The 17,268-nt window shown below is 42.1% G+C and overlaps 1 non-coding gene across 1 annotated transcript; it reads right to left on the reverse strand.

Annotated features, from left to right (window-relative positions):
- Positions 1-139, reverse strand: LOC114816655. Its single transcript, XR_003764451.1, has one exon. It is a non-coding gene; the product is annotated as a small nucleolar RNA SNORA7 (small nucleolar RNA).
- Positions 140-17,268: the final 17,129 nt, after the last annotated feature.

Below are 17,268 nucleotides of genomic sequence, written 5' to 3' on the forward strand. Positions count from 1 at the left end.
ACTTGTAACAGATTTACCTTCCACTCACTAGCCACTGGCCAAACTAGGAATGGAATGGACAGGCCTCTGCTTGACTCTCCCTCCTGTAGTCAAGACTAGTAAAGTACTAGAAACGTTCCAGGTGTGACCCTGAGAGGGGTCTGTGACCTTTGGACATTTGATATTTGCCCTACCCCCAACACTACAGCACTTATGTACACATCTTTAAATTATATTTTAAAGATTACTTATTTATTCATATTAATGTCTGTCTCTCCCTTTAGACCATAGGGTCATTATGGGCAGAAAGCATTTCTGCTAATTCTGTTGTGCTGTACTCTCCTAAGTGCTTAGTACAGTTCTCTGCATATAGTAAGCACTAAATAAATACCACTGATTGATTGATTGATTGATTGATTGATAATCCCAGCTCCACCATTTGCTTGTTGTGTGACTTTAGCCAAGGCACTTAACTTCTCTTGCCTCAGTTTCCTCATCTGAATGGGATTACAACTTACTCCCTCCTACTTAGATCATAAACCCCAAATGGGACAGGGACTGTGTCCAGCCTGATGGGCCTGGGAGTCAGAGGACCTGTGTTTTAATCCCAGCTCCACCACTTGTTTGTTGTGTGACCTTGGGTAAGTTATTTGTGCCTCCGTGCCTCAGTTCTCTCATCTGTAAAATGGGGATTAAGGCTATTGGCCCCAAGTAGGACATGGACTGTGTCCAACCTGATTAGTTTGTATATATCCCATTGCTTAGTGCAGTGTTTGGCACATAGAAAGCACTTAATAATTTCCAATAAAAAAGACATTCCTCAGACGAGGTTGATTTGACTGAGTGAGGCAGATCTTGAATCGTTTCCCAGTCACAGTTATCATGCCAATAGCAATCGGTGTCTTGGTTTCCACACCCCCTCCATATTTTCCATTTCCCTATTCTGTAGAAAGCTGTGAGAGGTGATGAGATGATTCTTCTTATCTTTCATCCTTTCCCTAGTTCGGTCCCAAATGAACTCCCCACATTTAAATTGCAGGCCTTGTGCCCTGTTACATCCACACCTCATATTTTCTAATGAACCATAACAAAATGCCATCGACCCACTTGCATGACATCTTCCTAATTTGGTGGTGTGCCTGAGCAATTTAAATGGAAATCATTCGCTCAGAACTCTGCTCCATATGTAGTTCATTTGGATATGAAACCTCCATCATGCAGTAGTTTCTTCCTCAGTGAAACATTATCTTTGATCATCTTTGATCATTTGATCATTTTCAGGAGCTGTAAACTAGATGTAACAGTTGCATTCTCATTTCCATTTCTGCATGCATCCAGTGTCAAGTAAAATGAGTACTTTGGCTGCCCGAGCCTAAATGGAAAAGCCCAGGCTTAGCTTTTTATTCCCATGAGGCTAAATTCAATTAACTGACACCAATTAAAAAAAAAAAGACAACAGAAGAATTATTCTCTGTTATCAGGGAAATGAGAAAAAGTGAATTTCTGGTATGGTTGTCGGGATAGCAAACCATCCACTATAAATGTCAACAATGAAAAACTGAAACAAATTCATATAAGGCTAGAAGCCTCCCCATTATAGTGAAACCAAAGGTGTGTCCAGATCTGTATTTTGCATCCAGTTATGGCAACAAGATGTTCAGGGGAACCTAGTTTTGGTTGTTGTTGTCTGGTTGTAAACTCAGTTTTCTTATAATGCTGTGCCTACAATCTTGATGAACCCTGTGTTGACACCCCCACTTTTAGAATAATATTTCTTATTTTTCTAACAGTGCTCATTCATTCAACCCTATTTATTGAGTGCTTACTGTGTGCAGAGCACTATACTAAGAACTTGAGAAAATACAATATAAAAATAAACAGACACATTCCCTACCCACAATGAGAGCATTCTATCCAAAAACACTTAGTGAAAACAAGCATTTTGAAGAAACAGAGAATACTATGCTCTTCCTAAGAGGCAGTGTCCAAAACTGTACTGATTGCACTAGGTGTGAATGTGCCATGATTTTATAGTGGTAATAATCTGCCTTTTTCTTCTATCCCCTTACCCTCCATTTCGTTAGCCATTATGACCGTAGGAGTACAAATAGCCAATCATTTGAGGGAACCATTGGCAATAAATACAAAATCTCTTTCCCGAGTTGAAACTCATAGCCTAGAAACTAATCTGTAAGTTGCATTTGGAGTTTTTTCCTGTAACTGAATTATTTTACACTGGCTTTAACAGCAGCAAGCATGACACATATCAAGTATTTCCAAGATCCTAATATTAAGTTTTGGGGTTTTAAAAAATTATATTTATTAAGCACTTCCTATGCATCAAGTGGTAGAGTAGACCCATGATTATCAGATTGAACACAGTATCTTTCCTACTAGGGTCTCACAAGCCATTTTATCCTCATTTTACAGATGAACAAAGTGAGCCTCAGAGAGGTAATGTGACTTGCCCAAGGTCATGCAGTAGATCAACAACAGAGCTGGAATTAGAATCTAGGTTACTTGACCCCCAATCCTGTGGTTCTGACATTCAGCAATACTGACTTCACTTTATATAAGTAGTCTTGAAGTAGCCCCTACTTCAAAAAAGTTAACCTTCTAATGAACAATGAAATTGATAAACAGTGATATTTTGAAATGTAATAGATTGAATAGATTTATAAGTTCCTCAAAGGCAGGAGCTACATCTTTGCTACTATTATTTCCACCCAAGCCTCAAGTTCATAACTCTGTTGAAGATTATGACATTGTCCCAAGGTGACCCTGGGGTACCAACCATCTCGAGGTCAAATGCTATCTTGTGACCTCCTGAGATCAGCAGGTGGAACTCAGGAAATGAGGGTGGGATACCGCCCCCACAACCAAAACTGCCAGACTGCCAGCCCAAGCTGGGAATACAGAAGGTGCCCCTCACCCCCGTGCCAATCAAATTGGGGGTGGTGGCAGAGATTGGATAAACTGAGGCTGGAAGCTAGAATGGCCTAAGAGCACAGGTGATAAATACCTGCCGCCTCTAACCTTCTGTGCAGAGAAACGAGACTTGCCAGCTGCAGGTCACCTCTGTCCGGAGCATGAGAAGGCCACTCTGCCTGCACCAAGCGAGGAGCCGTGGGATGGATGAGTGTCCCGTCCTGCTGAGCGCTCATGGGGTTGAAGCCAGACTCTTCACCATGTGTATGTAACGTTTAAGTGGATTTGATGCCTAAGTGGCTGCCTCCCGAGTGGGATGTGAACAGGGTGAGAGCTAGCTGCCTCACCAAGTGTGAGTAACACATAAGTGGAGTTAATGCCTAAGTGAGTGCCTCCTGAGTGGGATGTGAACATGGTGGGAGCTAGCTGCCTCACCAAGTGTGAGTAACACATAAGTGGGTAACACAAAAGTGAGTAATGCATAACTGGGTTTAACGGATAAGTGTGTGTAACGCATAAGTGGATTCCTTCTGAGTGGGACATGCACATGGTGGAAGCTAGCCACCTCACCACGCTGTGAGTAAATCATAAGTGAGTTCCACCTGGGTTGGGCCCAGGTGGCCGGCCATACGCGAGTTACATATGAGCGTATTCTTTCCGTTAGGGAAGCTCTAACACCATATTCCTCCCGAAAGGAAAGTCCTATTTGTTGCGTCTAAATAACCAAATAATTCAATTCGCCCCACGGAATAAGTTTTATACAAAACTCAGGTTTTCTGTCCCCGGCCTCTCTCTCTCTCGCCGTGCTGATTCTGAGCGAAACTGTCCCTCGCAACAGGTGACAGACATCTAAGATTAGAAAAATACAGAAGCAACAACAGATAAAAATAGCAAATACTTGCTAATGCATGTTGTTCGGTGATGTGAGGGCCAGCTGAGAGGAGTGAGTTTTTTTGTTGTGTGGTATTTAAGTGTTTATTATTTGCCAGACACTGTACTAAGCACAAGCTAATCAAGTTAGACACAGTCTATGTCTACATGGTCTCAATTCTCTTTTTACAGATAAGGAAAATGAGGCACAGAGAAGTGAAGTGACTTGCCCAAAATCACACAGCAGACAAGTGGCAGAGTGGGAATTAGAACCCATGGGGCCATTGAGAAGCTCTCTTCCTCCTCCGGTCATTTGCTAGCTAAGTCAGCTCCTATCATGAATATTCATGAGAACATCAAGAATGAGCAGCTGTAAATAGTTTTGAATGTTTTTAGGGAGAAGAAACCAATTTCCACTGAAAAACAAATACATCTGTTAAAATTGGGTGGAGTTGGAAACCCTCTAGGCTGATCCCAACTCTTATGTATCTGGGGCTTGGAAAACTGTCAGATGTCTTATTATGTAAAACTAATACATTCTGTATAGATAAAAGCTAAAGCATATGGGCAGACGTATTGAGTGCATAGAACTAGAGATCATGCATGCAAGCAAATCAGCATTAATCAGAGATTCATTAGGAATTCTGTAAAACTTTGTGGATTTTCCCAAAGAACATGGACTCTTGAGTCGTTATTTTTTCTTATCTTCCCATTCACTCCAAATAACCCAGGCAACTGTGTTTCCCTCATTTAGAAGGACGTTTTCTCTGTAGCCTAGTAGGTTCAAAGAGAGCACTAGCTTAAAAGTTGGATAGAACTTTTCTTCAAAACAATCGAGGCTTTAAAGATCTGGTAATCAATTTCCACCTAAAACTTATCAAGAACAGAACTCTTGAGTTTCTTCTGACTGAGGTTGGATGCTGCTTACTATCCCAGCTTGATATTTAGAGGAGACAAACATCAAGTGTTTGGAGTCGGGAAAATTTTCCAGTTGCTAAGTATTTGGGGGTGGTAGGAGTGTGGGAGCCTGTGTATGTTTGTGTGTGTACACGTGTGTTCATGTGTCCTTGTAAGTATGTGGGAAGGGAATGGACAAGGGCAGGTAAAAGTGAGAGAGATGTCTCTTTTCTTCTGAAGATCCCAGTTCCTGGTCCAGGCCAACCCTTTGCCTCTGGGTGCCTCAGTTTCCCCCCTGCCAGCAAAGTGAATGTCAAGCTCCCCAAGGATATAGACAAGAGTGAAGAATACCTGTGAGCAGCATGTGGAATGCCCTCTCCTATCAGCAACACAGCTGGGCTTCTCAGGAGCCCAACATTTTAGCCCCTACCAGGGCCAGAGGTGAAACAGTGTATCTTAATGGATAGAGCATGGGACTGAGAGTCAGAAGGACCTGGCTTTTAATCCTAACTCTGCCTCATGTCTGCTGTGTAACCTTGGGCAAGTCACTTAACTACTCTGTGCCTCAATTACCTTATCTGTAAAATGGAGATTAAGACTCTAAGCCCTATGTTGGAGAGGAACTGTGTCCAGCCTAATTACTTTGTACCCCATGTGGAACCTGATTATCTTGTAAATGCCCTAGTGCTTAGTCCAGTGCCTGGTACATAGTAAGTGCATAACAAGTAGCATAATTATTATTACTACTTTTAACTTTCAGGGTGGTTGGCAAACCTCTTAGGTCTTGCTAGGCCAGAGCAGAATGGTCAGTTTCCTGAGGGCAGATATTGCCTCTACTAACTCTGTTGCATTATAATTATTATTATCATTATTGATAATAATAATAGTCATAGTATTTCTTAAATACTTGCTGTTTATGAGTCACTGTACTAAGCACTGGGGTAGATGCAAGGTAATCAAGTCCCACCTGGTGCTAACAGACTAAGTAAGAGGGAAAACGGATATTAAATCTCTATTTTGCTAATGAGGGAACTGAGTTCCAGAGAAAGAAAGTGACTTGCTTAAGGTTACACAGTGGCAGTGTGGCTGAGCTGGGATTAGAATTCAGGTCTTCTGACTCCCAGACCAATGTTCTTTCCACTAAGATCATGCTGCACTGTACTTTCCCAAGTGCTTAGTACAGTGCTCTGTACACAGTAAGTGCTCAGTTAATACCAGTGATCGATTAATTGATTCTCTTTCATAGAAATAAGATTAAGAGGGTCTTTTAACAATTCACTGGCCTGCCACCACACAAACCAGTGGAGGTTTCTGCCTGATATCTACTCTAGAGGGCTCACTGGCGATCAATTCATCATGAAAAGTCATTCTGAAGCCAGAAGCCAGGGAAGTAAAACTCCCTAAGTCCAAGTCCCCTCTGTGGCTGAAGCTCCTGTGGATCATAGCTGCTGCTGCTGTGAGAAAGAGTGACACCAGACCAAAAGCAGAAGTGTGTGGCAGCCCTTTACTGAGAATCGCTGTGCTAGACTGAGAGTGAATTGTATTAATTGGAAGGGACAAAAAAATCAGCTGAAAAAATGAAGTAGAGAATTGTGGTTAGGATTAATAATAATTATGGTATTTGTTAAGTGCTTACTATGTGCCAAGCACTGTTCTAAATGCTGGGTTTGAAACAAGGTAATCAGGTTGTCCCAAGTGGGGCTCACAGTTTTAATCCCCATTTTACAGATGAGCTAACAGGCATAGAGAAGTTAAGTGGCTTGCCCAAGGCCCCACAGCAGACAAGTGGAGTCAGGATTAGAACCCACGACCTCTGAATCCCAAGCCCGTGTTCTTTCCACTAAGCCATGCTGCTTCCCTTACTTTGGGATGTAGTTTTCAGAGAGGCTGGAGTTTTGGGAAGGGATGAAGAGCTTGTCCCCACTCAGGGTCACACCTGGAGGGTTTCCAGTACTCTACCCAGTCTCGGCTTTAGGAAGGAGAGTCAAGCAGAAGCGTATCCATTCCATTCTTAGCTTGGGCAGTGGCTAGCAAGTGGAAGGCAATCTGCTACAAGTCAAAACTCACCTGTGCTGGGCAGCAGTGGCACGGGAGAGTCAAGGGTGGAAACTCAAGTTTACCATGTGGAAGGAGGCAATGGTCAACCATTTCCATATTTTTACTAAGAAAACTCTATGAATCCACTACCAGAACAATTGCAGGTGGAGGTGGGGCATTCTGGGAGAGATCTGTCCGTGGCATCACTATGGGTCGGACACCTCTCGGCAGCATAAGACAAGAAGAGGAAGAGCTTGTGGAGCCAGATGACAATATGGCAGGTTCTTGTACAGTTGGAGAGTGGAAAGCAGACTTGGGGCAGATGGCGAAGGGAGAGCAGGTAATGTTTTGATAGGGGTTGATGCTTGGCTGGGCAAGGAGGCGGGATATTGGACCGCAATCATGGTGATATTTCCCAGACTATCATCATCAGGTATCATTGCTAGAAGTCCATCTGTGGGTTCAGAGCAGTTCCCACACCAGCTGGGACCATGAGCACCCGTTCTCCAGAATGGCCGAAGGAGGATGAAGCGGGAGCATGAATCCTCTCCATCTTTAGGGAAGTCAGGGTTGGAATGAAGATTACAGCTTCTCGCAGCACTGCAGGACAGTGTAGGCTGGAAATCTCAGCAGATGGGGATAATTAATTATGGTATTTGGTAAGTACTTAGTATCAATCTATCAACTGTACTTATTGAGTGCTTACTATATGCAGAGCACTGTACTAAGCACTTGGGAGAGTACAACAGAATTAAAAGACATGTTTCCTGCCCATAATAAGCTTACAGTTTAAATACTACAAACTATGTGTCAATCACTGTCCTAAGTGCTGGGGTAGATAAAATTAAGAGGGTTGGACACAGTTAAGTGTCCCACATGAGACTCGCGGTCCAAGTAGTATGGAGAACAGGTATTGGATCCCATTTTAAAGATGAAGAAACTGAGGCACAGAGAAGGTAAGCGACTGGCCTAGGGTCACACAGTAGACAAGTGACAAAGTCAGGTTTACAACCCAGGTCCTCTAACTCCCAAGCCCGTACTCTTTCCACTAGGCCATGCTGCTTCTCAGCAGGGTCTGACTCACAAGGGGGTTGAAATCCCCTTAAAACTTGGGCCCTGGGGTCTGCCACTTCAGCACAGACTAGTCTCCCTCAGTCCTGCAGAACACCATGTGTCAGAATATTTTTTCTACCACCTCTAGAATGCTGTGGAGGCTGCAGAGGTTTGCAACTTGAGGAAAGTTTATCTGAAGCACTGAGGAGCCTGTCACTTACTGCTGTTGATTCAATCTATTATTACCACTGTCTTCATAGACCCACGTAGGCTGGGACTGTATCTAATCAGTTAGGTCTATATGTACCCCAGCCTATAGTAAGTGTTTAGTAAGTACCATAACTAACTCTGCCTGCTCTTTCATGAAGAGAGTTGATTGAGCACCTACGTATACTGTGTTAGAATTTATAAGTGCATCCTAGTCCTTCCATCCAAGTGGGAAATTAAACAGGTGTCAATTGATGAATATACAATTATTGTTTTATTATTGACTAACTTTGATAATGAGCTCTATTACTGTGGTCTAGTAGCTAGAAGACTGGTAAAATAGATAGCATTAATAAATCCAGTGGGTAAGTAAATCATTTGCAAATGAACAGTTAAACATATACATGCTGAGTTGGCTGAGAAATTGGAGTAACTCAGAGAATGGAGGGATTAATTTGGGATTGATGAAGTGGACTTTGAGAAAGACTTTGAAGGAGGGGACAGATTTTTTTCATATACCACCACCTCTCCCTGCCCTTACTCATCCCTCTTTTCCTCTTCTCCCACTCCCTTCAGCATCACCCTGACTTGTTCCCTTTATTCATTCCCCCCTCCCAAGGCCCTTGTGTACGTAGTTGCAATTCATTTATTTATTTATTTAGTGATATTATCCGTCTCCCCTTCTAGAATGTAAGCTCACTGTGATCAGGGAATGTGTCTGATTATTGTTGTATTGTACTCTCCCAAGTGTTAAGTACAGTGCTTTGCCCACCGTAAGTGCTCAATAAATATGATTGAATCGAATGGTACGATCTATGGGAGATGGAAAGGCTTCTAAAGTGATCTAGGGAACATGAAAAAGGGTTCAGGTAATCCTAATAGCTGCCTAGGTGTCCATCTCTGCTATTTACTGAACAAGAGTTCTTTCCAGCAGTCTGCAAGGAGAACTCGATGACATGGTACATTAGTTCCGATGGGAAGGAAAACAGCATCCATTCAAGATAGTCTTTCAAATCTAATACCTCATCCACCTGTTGGGTGAGCAAGCCGGAATGTATCTCCACTATGGATTACAGTGATGACAGCACCAGATGTATAGCAGCTAAAATGCATCATCTCAATTTTATAGGGGGCTAAGAGTCAGTAATTAAGATATTCCACTAGGATTTAAAAAAGGAAACAAATATGCTAAAAGCAAAATGAATGTTCATTGAATTGAGAAAATCCTGATGTGACAGCAATGGAAGAGAAAAGAAACACCCCTCATTTCCTCACTGCAGAGGGGATTTTTCCAGACATATATATGTGCCTACATTCAGAGTAGTAAACACAAATAAAAATATGCCAGTCTGTTTGCAGATCTCTGCAAGGATGAAAATATAAAACTCTTTTCTATGCCCCATGACTCACAATTCTTCCCAAGCTGACAGGGAATTGAACTGGAGGAATAGCAGCATTAGGGATCTTTACCAAATGCTAATTCCTGTGGTCTCCCTGGATCCGGCTGCTCATGACTCATGGAGGAAGTGGCAGAGATTAGGGTGCATGGGGGGGAAAAAAATCAGATCAGCTCAGGAATAAAGCAAATCAACCAAGCATTACCTTTTGTGCTGAGAACAATGACTTAACTATTGAGGTTCAAAATGATTTGTCTTGTTTCCCTCATTTGTACTCTTCCTGTTAGAAAGACCACCGGGAAACACGAGAACCACTATGCAACCGACACTGTAATCCGTGGCACATCTCAATTAATATTCCCTCCTGAGTCCCACTAGAACAATACAGAACATCAAGCAGTTTAATCTCCGGCAATAATTCCTTTTGTAAGCCTGAGAGGTTTTCCCCTTGACTTAGGTGTGAAGATTGGATTTTCAAAATGAGTTTAGCATTCTGCATATTGTGAACTTTCATAAGCACAAGCATTTGGCTAGGTAAAATGCAATGCAGCTGCAGAGGGCTGTTATCAGGATTTTTGGCTTTAGAAATTTTGTGTTGGGCTGTCTAAAAGAAACGGGACCTTTAATAGCAAAGGTTGTACCTGAACCGGACAATTTTTAAAACATTTTTCAATTTTTCCACAAGGGTTAAGAATTCAAATGTGTCTAATGAAATTAAATCCGCTGAGGAAGATTTTAAAAGATGGCATCTGCAGCTCAGGGTCTTCACTTAGCTCCTGGTGACCTGGAACAATTTTTGTTAAAATCATCACAATCTCAATGCACTCTAAGCATGTTTTAAAGGAAAAACATGAAGATTGGGGAGGAGGGGGGCTGAAAAAGTGTATCAACCCTCTATCCAAATCTTGAATTGCCCTTTGAAAAGCCACTCTTTCCTCATGATGTGGTGAGGTTGACTCCCATTACCTGATCGTTCTAGATTTTGAAAAGGAAATGCTATAAATATACTAACCAAAATTTACACCATTCTTGTGCTGGGCTTTTGGACTCTTGATCTTAACAATAGCTCTTTGGCTCCAGTGGAACAGTAGTTTTTGCAGAATACAGGATTAAATATTTTATAGGTTTGGGTAGAGGCTGGTTAGCTTGTTAGGGGAATCATAGAACATAGGCTAATATAAGGCCTTGAACAAAGTCATCCCTAGACATCTCCAGACTCTAAGTTCATTGTGGGCAGGTAATGTGGCCACTAACTCTTGTTGTATTCTACTTTCCCAACCACTTCATAGAATGCTCTGCGTGCAATTAAGCTTGCTGTGAGCAGGGTATGTGTCTGTTATATTATTATGTTGCACTCTCCCAAGTGCTTAGTTCAGTGTCCTGAACACAGTAAGGGCTCAATAAATATGATTGATTGATTAATAAATACCAATTGATCCAGGGATCAATCAATCAGTGGTATGGGTCAATAAATACCACTGATTGATTGATTCCTGGATCAGGCGGGTCGTCCAGGCAGCCAAACATTCTGCCTCTAACAGTGGTATTAGGATAGTGTTTGCTGGATGCCTCTTGGACATGCATCTTTATAGTTAAAGATGGACCATCCAACCCTCATAACTTCACTGCCCTACTCCAACTCTCCCTTCAGCGACAGTGTGGACCCACCAAATCTATCCAAACTCCTCCAATCAGCCTATGCATCCACAGGGAAGTAGTGTGGCTTAGGGGAAGAAGTGTGGCTTAGTGGAAGGAGTACTGTCTGTCTACTTGTTTTGTTTTGTTTTGTTGTCTGTCTCCCCCTTCTAGACAGTGAGCCCCTTTTGGGGTAGGGATTGTCTCGATCTGTTCCCGAATTGTACTTTCCAAGCGCTTAGTAAAGTGCTTTTCACACAGTAAGCACTCAGTAAATATGATCGAATGAATAAATGAATGAATGAGTCAGAAGATCAGGGGTTCTAATTCCATCTCTGCCACGTGTCTGCGATGTGACCTTGGGCAAGTCACTTACCTTCTCTGTTCCTCAGTTAGCTCATCTCTAAAATGGGGATTAAGAGTTTGAGCTCCAATGTGGGACAGGGACTGTGTCCAACCTGATTAACTTGTAACTACTCCAGCACTTAGAACAGTGCTTGTCACCCAGTAAGCACTTAACAAGTACCATTATTATAATTATTATTATTGTTACTATCCTCAGAGAAGTTCTGGCAAAGATGAAGGACTAGGCACTCAATTGGCTGAATTCTTATGTCTTAACTATTAAACAACTTCACAGATTAGGAGGTTTCTTGGTGATGTTGTCTTGGGGAGAGGTGGTTGGGAATGAGGGGAGCTGTGTAGTTATCCAAACTAAGGGAGGCTATGGAAAGAGCAACACCACAGTGGAGAATCCCTGAACTGCTCCCCTTCTAGGTCTCTTCCCTCCCCAGGACCAATTCAATATAACAAACAATCTTATTTATTGAGTGCCCATTCTGAGCATAGCACTGTGCTATGCATTTGGGAATGTACAGGGAACTTACAGTCTAGAGAGGAAGACAGACATGAATATAAATAAATTATTGTTATGCATAAGTGCTGAGACCAAGCTTTGGATACCAAGACAGCAAGCACTCTATGCTTGTATTTTAAAAGGAGAAAAAAAAAGGGGGCAATGTTTGTAGACCAAGGACAGAGACTAGGGAAAAGGGGGCTTAGTTGGGGAAGGCTCCTTAGAGAAAAGATTTAATTTTATAAAGACTACTTCTTCTCTCTTCTTCTTTTGCACTTTGATCTGTAGTACCCTTTAAGCATCTGGTATTCACCCCACCCTCTGCTCCATGGCACTATGTACATAATCTATAATTTATTTTAATGTCTGACTCCTCCTTGAGACTGTAAGCTCCTATTAGGCAGGGAACAAGCCTACAAACTCTGTTGTATTATTGTGATAATAATAATGATAATAAATAATTATGGTATTTATTAAGTACTTAGTATGTGTGAAGCAGTGCCCTAAGTACTAGAGTGAATACAAGATACGGATCAGACACAGTCCCTGTCATTCATTCATTCATTCATTCATTCATTCAATTGTATTTATTGAGCATTTACTGTGTGCCAAACACTGTAATAAGTGCTTGGAAAGTACAATTCAGTAAGAGAGAGACAATCCCTGCCCATAGCGGGCTCACATAAGATCACAGTCCAAGTAGGAGGTAGGACAGATATTAAATCTACATTTTACTGATGAGCAAAATGAACCACAGAGTAGTTAAGTGACTTGCTCCAGGCCACACAGTAGGCAAGTGGAAGATCTGGGAATAGAACTATGCTAAGCATTCTCCCGGATAGTTAATATAGTGCTCTGTACACAGTAAGTGATCAGTAAATACCAATGACTGCTCTTCCTGGATTGAAGCCACAAGCACAGAGCAGCCTGGTCAGAGACAACCCATCCGAACACAGTTCTGCCCGATGCCACAGGGCCTTGACTGCCTCTGAAAACAATTCATTTTCTTTAGTTCACCTAGGTAACTAGGCCTGGGGGCTCTGATTCCCATTAGCAGCACACCATACTGAAGGGGCGTGATGAAACTTTCCCAAGATGTCAAACACACACCTTTGTGTGATAATTAAGAATGAAAAATTTCCCTACATTGCTCCGGATGTTAGGAAGTGAGATCTCCATCTGCAGTGTCTGAGTTGCCGACATCATAAAGTGATCTAAACCATTCCAGTTATTTAAAATGAAAAACAAAACAAAGCCTAATTCTCCAGGAAGAAAAATTCTAAACTCTCTCGAGGACAAGAATCATATCTTTGACTTTTAGTGCACATTCTTAATTACCATGGAATCTAGTAGTGCAGTGCTCTGTATCTTGTTGATTCCCAGAACAGTGGTCTGAGCAGTAATATGTGCTCAGTATTGTGCTCGGAAAGCAGCAAGCCCTTTGGGATGGGAACTGTGTCCAACCTGATTAATTTATATCATCTCAGTTCTTAGTACAGTGCTTGACACATAGTAGACACTTTAGTACAATAATAATAAATAATAATAATAATAGTAATCATATGAAAGAAAAAATGCCAAATTGGGGGTTGGGGGTGAGGGGGATTTGAGTCATATGAGTTCGGATTTAATGTTCCACTGTTCCTGATTTTCCTCCTTCTCTTTCACTAATGGACGCGGGAGCTGGAGAGGAAAGGGGTCGATGTCACCTCCTCCTCTTTTCAGAGGGAGGAACCATTTAGAGAAGTCAGGTGGCTTATTATTATTATGGTATTGTTAAACGCTTACTATGTGCCAGGCACTGTACTAAGCGCTGGGGTGGACACAAGCAAATCGGGTTGGACACAGTCCCTTTCCCACATGGGGCTCACAATCTCAATCTCCGTTTTACAGATGAGGGAACTGGGGCCCAGAGAAGTGAAGGGACTTGCCCAAGTTCACACAGCAGGCAAGTGGCGGAGCCAGAATTAATAATGTTGGTATTTGTTAAGCGCTTACTATGTGCAGAGCACTGTTCTAATCGCTGGGGGAGATACAGGGTAATGACCTTCTGACTCCCAGCCCTGTTCTCTATCCACTACGCCATACTGCTTCTCTAAATCCTACAGTCGACAGCAGAGGCCCCACAAGAACTCAGGCTTTCCAGTCCCCAGCCCAGGACTCTGTTGGAGCCTGTAAAAGAAACAAATAAACCCACAAAAGCACGCAATTTTAAATACTTAATTCTATTACCATGCTAGTGACTTAATTTCTAATTAATCGGAAATGCCATTACACAACCACTGTCTCATAGAGGGATCAGGAATCATACAGCTATTACGGTGCAGAGAGAGGCCTATGTAAATGGTACTAATGAAGCTCCGTTGTAGTCAAAACTCATTTGCTGTTTGCACTTCCTACTTTGCAGACAAGAGAGGGTCTCAAAAGGCAGAGCAGGCTAAAGACTGCTTGGACAACTCTATAAGCACAGTCCCAAGACTCTTGTCATCTTAGCTGTCTAAATTACTTCAACAGGACCCAGGGGAATTGAAAGGGGAGAAATGACATGACAAACAATTATATTCTAACACTCTATTTATAACAATGCCCTTTCAGATTATTGTTCCTCTCAAACTGACACATCACTGTAATCCCACGGCTGAATCAAGGGACTTAGAGCTGGATCACGCACAGCTTGTAGGCAGAGAAAAAAACTACGAATAAAGAGCTGACATTCAGGAAATATAGAGTGACTCAAGGATAAATTCAGCTGGGATGAGCTTAATTTATCAATGTCAATAACAACGGTGAACACATCGCGAGGATACATGCATATTAATTGAAAATAATTCAGATTAAATCACTGCGGTTTGACATTTTGAGATAGGCACTTTATCTTTTCAAGAAAGAGAGCCCTATAAAATCTTTAATCTGAAAACACATCTTAATTGCATGTTATCACCTCCTAATTGCTTCTATATTATATTAAACATTTTGCTAATTACTAGCCTGATCATGGTGTAAATAGCTGGAGGCTGGAGCTCATACGCAGCTGAAGCTAACTGGGCACAATAAGGGCTGGGATGAAGTTTAACACATCAGGAGAGATTTGTGGACTTACCTCATTATCGGTGCCTATCAGCCTTTTCCCCAGATTCCCTAGGGAGGAGAAGGAATAGAGGCAATTCTGCAGATCGGAGGTTGGGGTGCTGTCCCAGTAATCCATCTTTTTCTAGCTCTGGATTCCTGTATTCCCCCAGGACCAAAGTTGTTAATCTACTGCTTGAGGAGCAATTATATCTGTATACCCGGGGCTCCTAGCCCTTTAATAGGCCGTCTCTCAGAAACTGGAATCCCAGCCCCAAAGACTTTTCTTCCGAATCGATGGAGAGCTGGCCAAACGTCCCTGGCAGTGACCTGCCCACTCTGTTCGAGACACTGTCAAAGATGGCTTAATTTCGTAGATTTGGTTTGGGTTCAGAGTTAGGGTGTCCCTTCCCTATGGCAAAGAGTAGATTAGTCTACCTTCAGCAGGGTAGGCAGCAAGCTGTCCTTCAAGAAACACAAAGGACAGGAAAAAAACACCATAAAACTAAATTCTTGCATAGTCCAAATCACTGGCCCAGTCCTCCTGGGAAGATAAATACAATTCTGAAATAAAGCATTTCATAAATTGGAAAAATTAGAAGGAATCTCTCATATACCATTTTTCAGTAGGGGTAGTGAGCCAGTAACAACTCTTTGCAGAGTAGCACTGGGCTTCACTGTAGTGATTTCAAAGCACTGCTTCCACTGTGTGTGTGTGTGTGTGTGTGTGTGTGTGTGTGTGTGAGGCTTTGCATGGAGACTTTCTCCTTCAACTCTGATCACCTTCTGAACAATTACCTTTTAAAAACAAATTACTTTGCTCCTATTATTACCCTTCCCATGAGGTATACTCCAGACCACAACTATGCTTCTGAATACTTATTGTGTAGGGTTGGTCCAGAATTTGGAATCTTTTCTGGACTCTGGGCTAAGGGGAAGGACTGCTTGGCTCTCACCATAGGCTTTCACCAAATCTTTGTTCATTTGCCTAAAAAACAGATTATATTTTTCTAATTTTAGAAAATGAAAACTGAAATGTTTTAGCCCTGGTAAGAGAGGAGGGCTTGTCCAGATGGGTGAAAGGAGAGGATAAAGGTTAATGGCAATGATTTTATCATTTTTCAAGTACTAAAGCATTGTAAAACAGTGTTGATTAAGGTTCAGTGATATATAGCATCTTGCTCAACCTAATAACAAGACTACATATTATACCGTGTATGTTCAAGAAGGAAAAAGCCTGCTGGAGAGACTTTGAGTGACCTTTTAGGCTCCAGAACATTTCACCAGCAGCGAGAGGTAGAAGTCTGGCATTTTAATTTTGGTTCTTTACCGAAATCTTCCTGCAGAATCAAACAGATGTAAATGTGTACTTTCCATGCATATGTGTTTGAAAAGTGCTTAAAGAAAATACAAGAGTGTTGGGAAATTCCCAAATGTCTAAGCATGCCCCTGTCAGCTCCAGTGGAAGGGTAACAATCAATTATATTTATTGAGGGCTTGCCGTGTGGAAAGAAGTGTATTAGTGCTTGGGAGAGTACATTATAACAGAGCAGGTAAACATGATCCCTGCCCACAGAGGAGTGTGACCTAATGGAAAGGGCACAGTCCTGGGAGTCAGAGGACCTGGATACTAATCCTACTTCTACCTCATATCTTTTGTGTGACCTAGGGCAAATCTGTAACTTCTCTGTGCTTCAGTTCCCTCATCTGCAAAATGAAGGTTCATTATCTGTTCCCCCTCCTACTTAGAGGGAGGCCCATGTGGTGGGACCTATCTTCCTCAGCACACATTACAGAGTTTGACACATAGTAAGTGCCTAACAAATGCCATTATTAGTAAGGCGCTTACAGTTTCAGTCTTACACTCTTCCCCTCAAAGTGGAAGAGCAAACAAAACAAACATTTCTAACTACATTTTCAATCTACTGGCAAATAGTTTGTTTTGATGTAGTATTTGAAGATGAGCTGTTATTTGAGTTGGTTCAGTCAGTCACTTCATTTACAGTCTGCTCCAACAATCAAAAGCTTGGAACATTTGCTTCTATTGTTTCACTTTCCTTTGTTGGTTTAGACTCAGTGCAGTTCTCAAGGAAAATTAAAACTGGCAGCAACCTCAAGAGGTCATCAAGTCCAGCCCCCTATAACCAGGCAGGGGAATGACTAGGTCAGTCACCAAGAGTGATTCTCCCCTGTCAGGATCACACCTGGAGAGTTTCCAGTACTCTATCAGTCTCAATTATGGGAGGGGGAGTTAAGCAGAGGCCAAACCATTCCATTCCTAGCTTGGGCAGTGACTAGTGAGTGGAAGGCAATCGGCTACAAGTCCAAACTGACCTGTGCTGG

Source organism: Ornithorhynchus anatinus, chromosome 1 (genome assembly GCF_004115215.2).
Source record: "Ornithorhynchus anatinus isolate Pmale09 chromosome 1, mOrnAna1.pri.v4, whole genome shotgun sequence".
Classification (NCBI taxonomy): Eukaryota; Metazoa; Chordata; class Mammalia; order Monotremata; family Ornithorhynchidae; genus Ornithorhynchus; species Ornithorhynchus anatinus.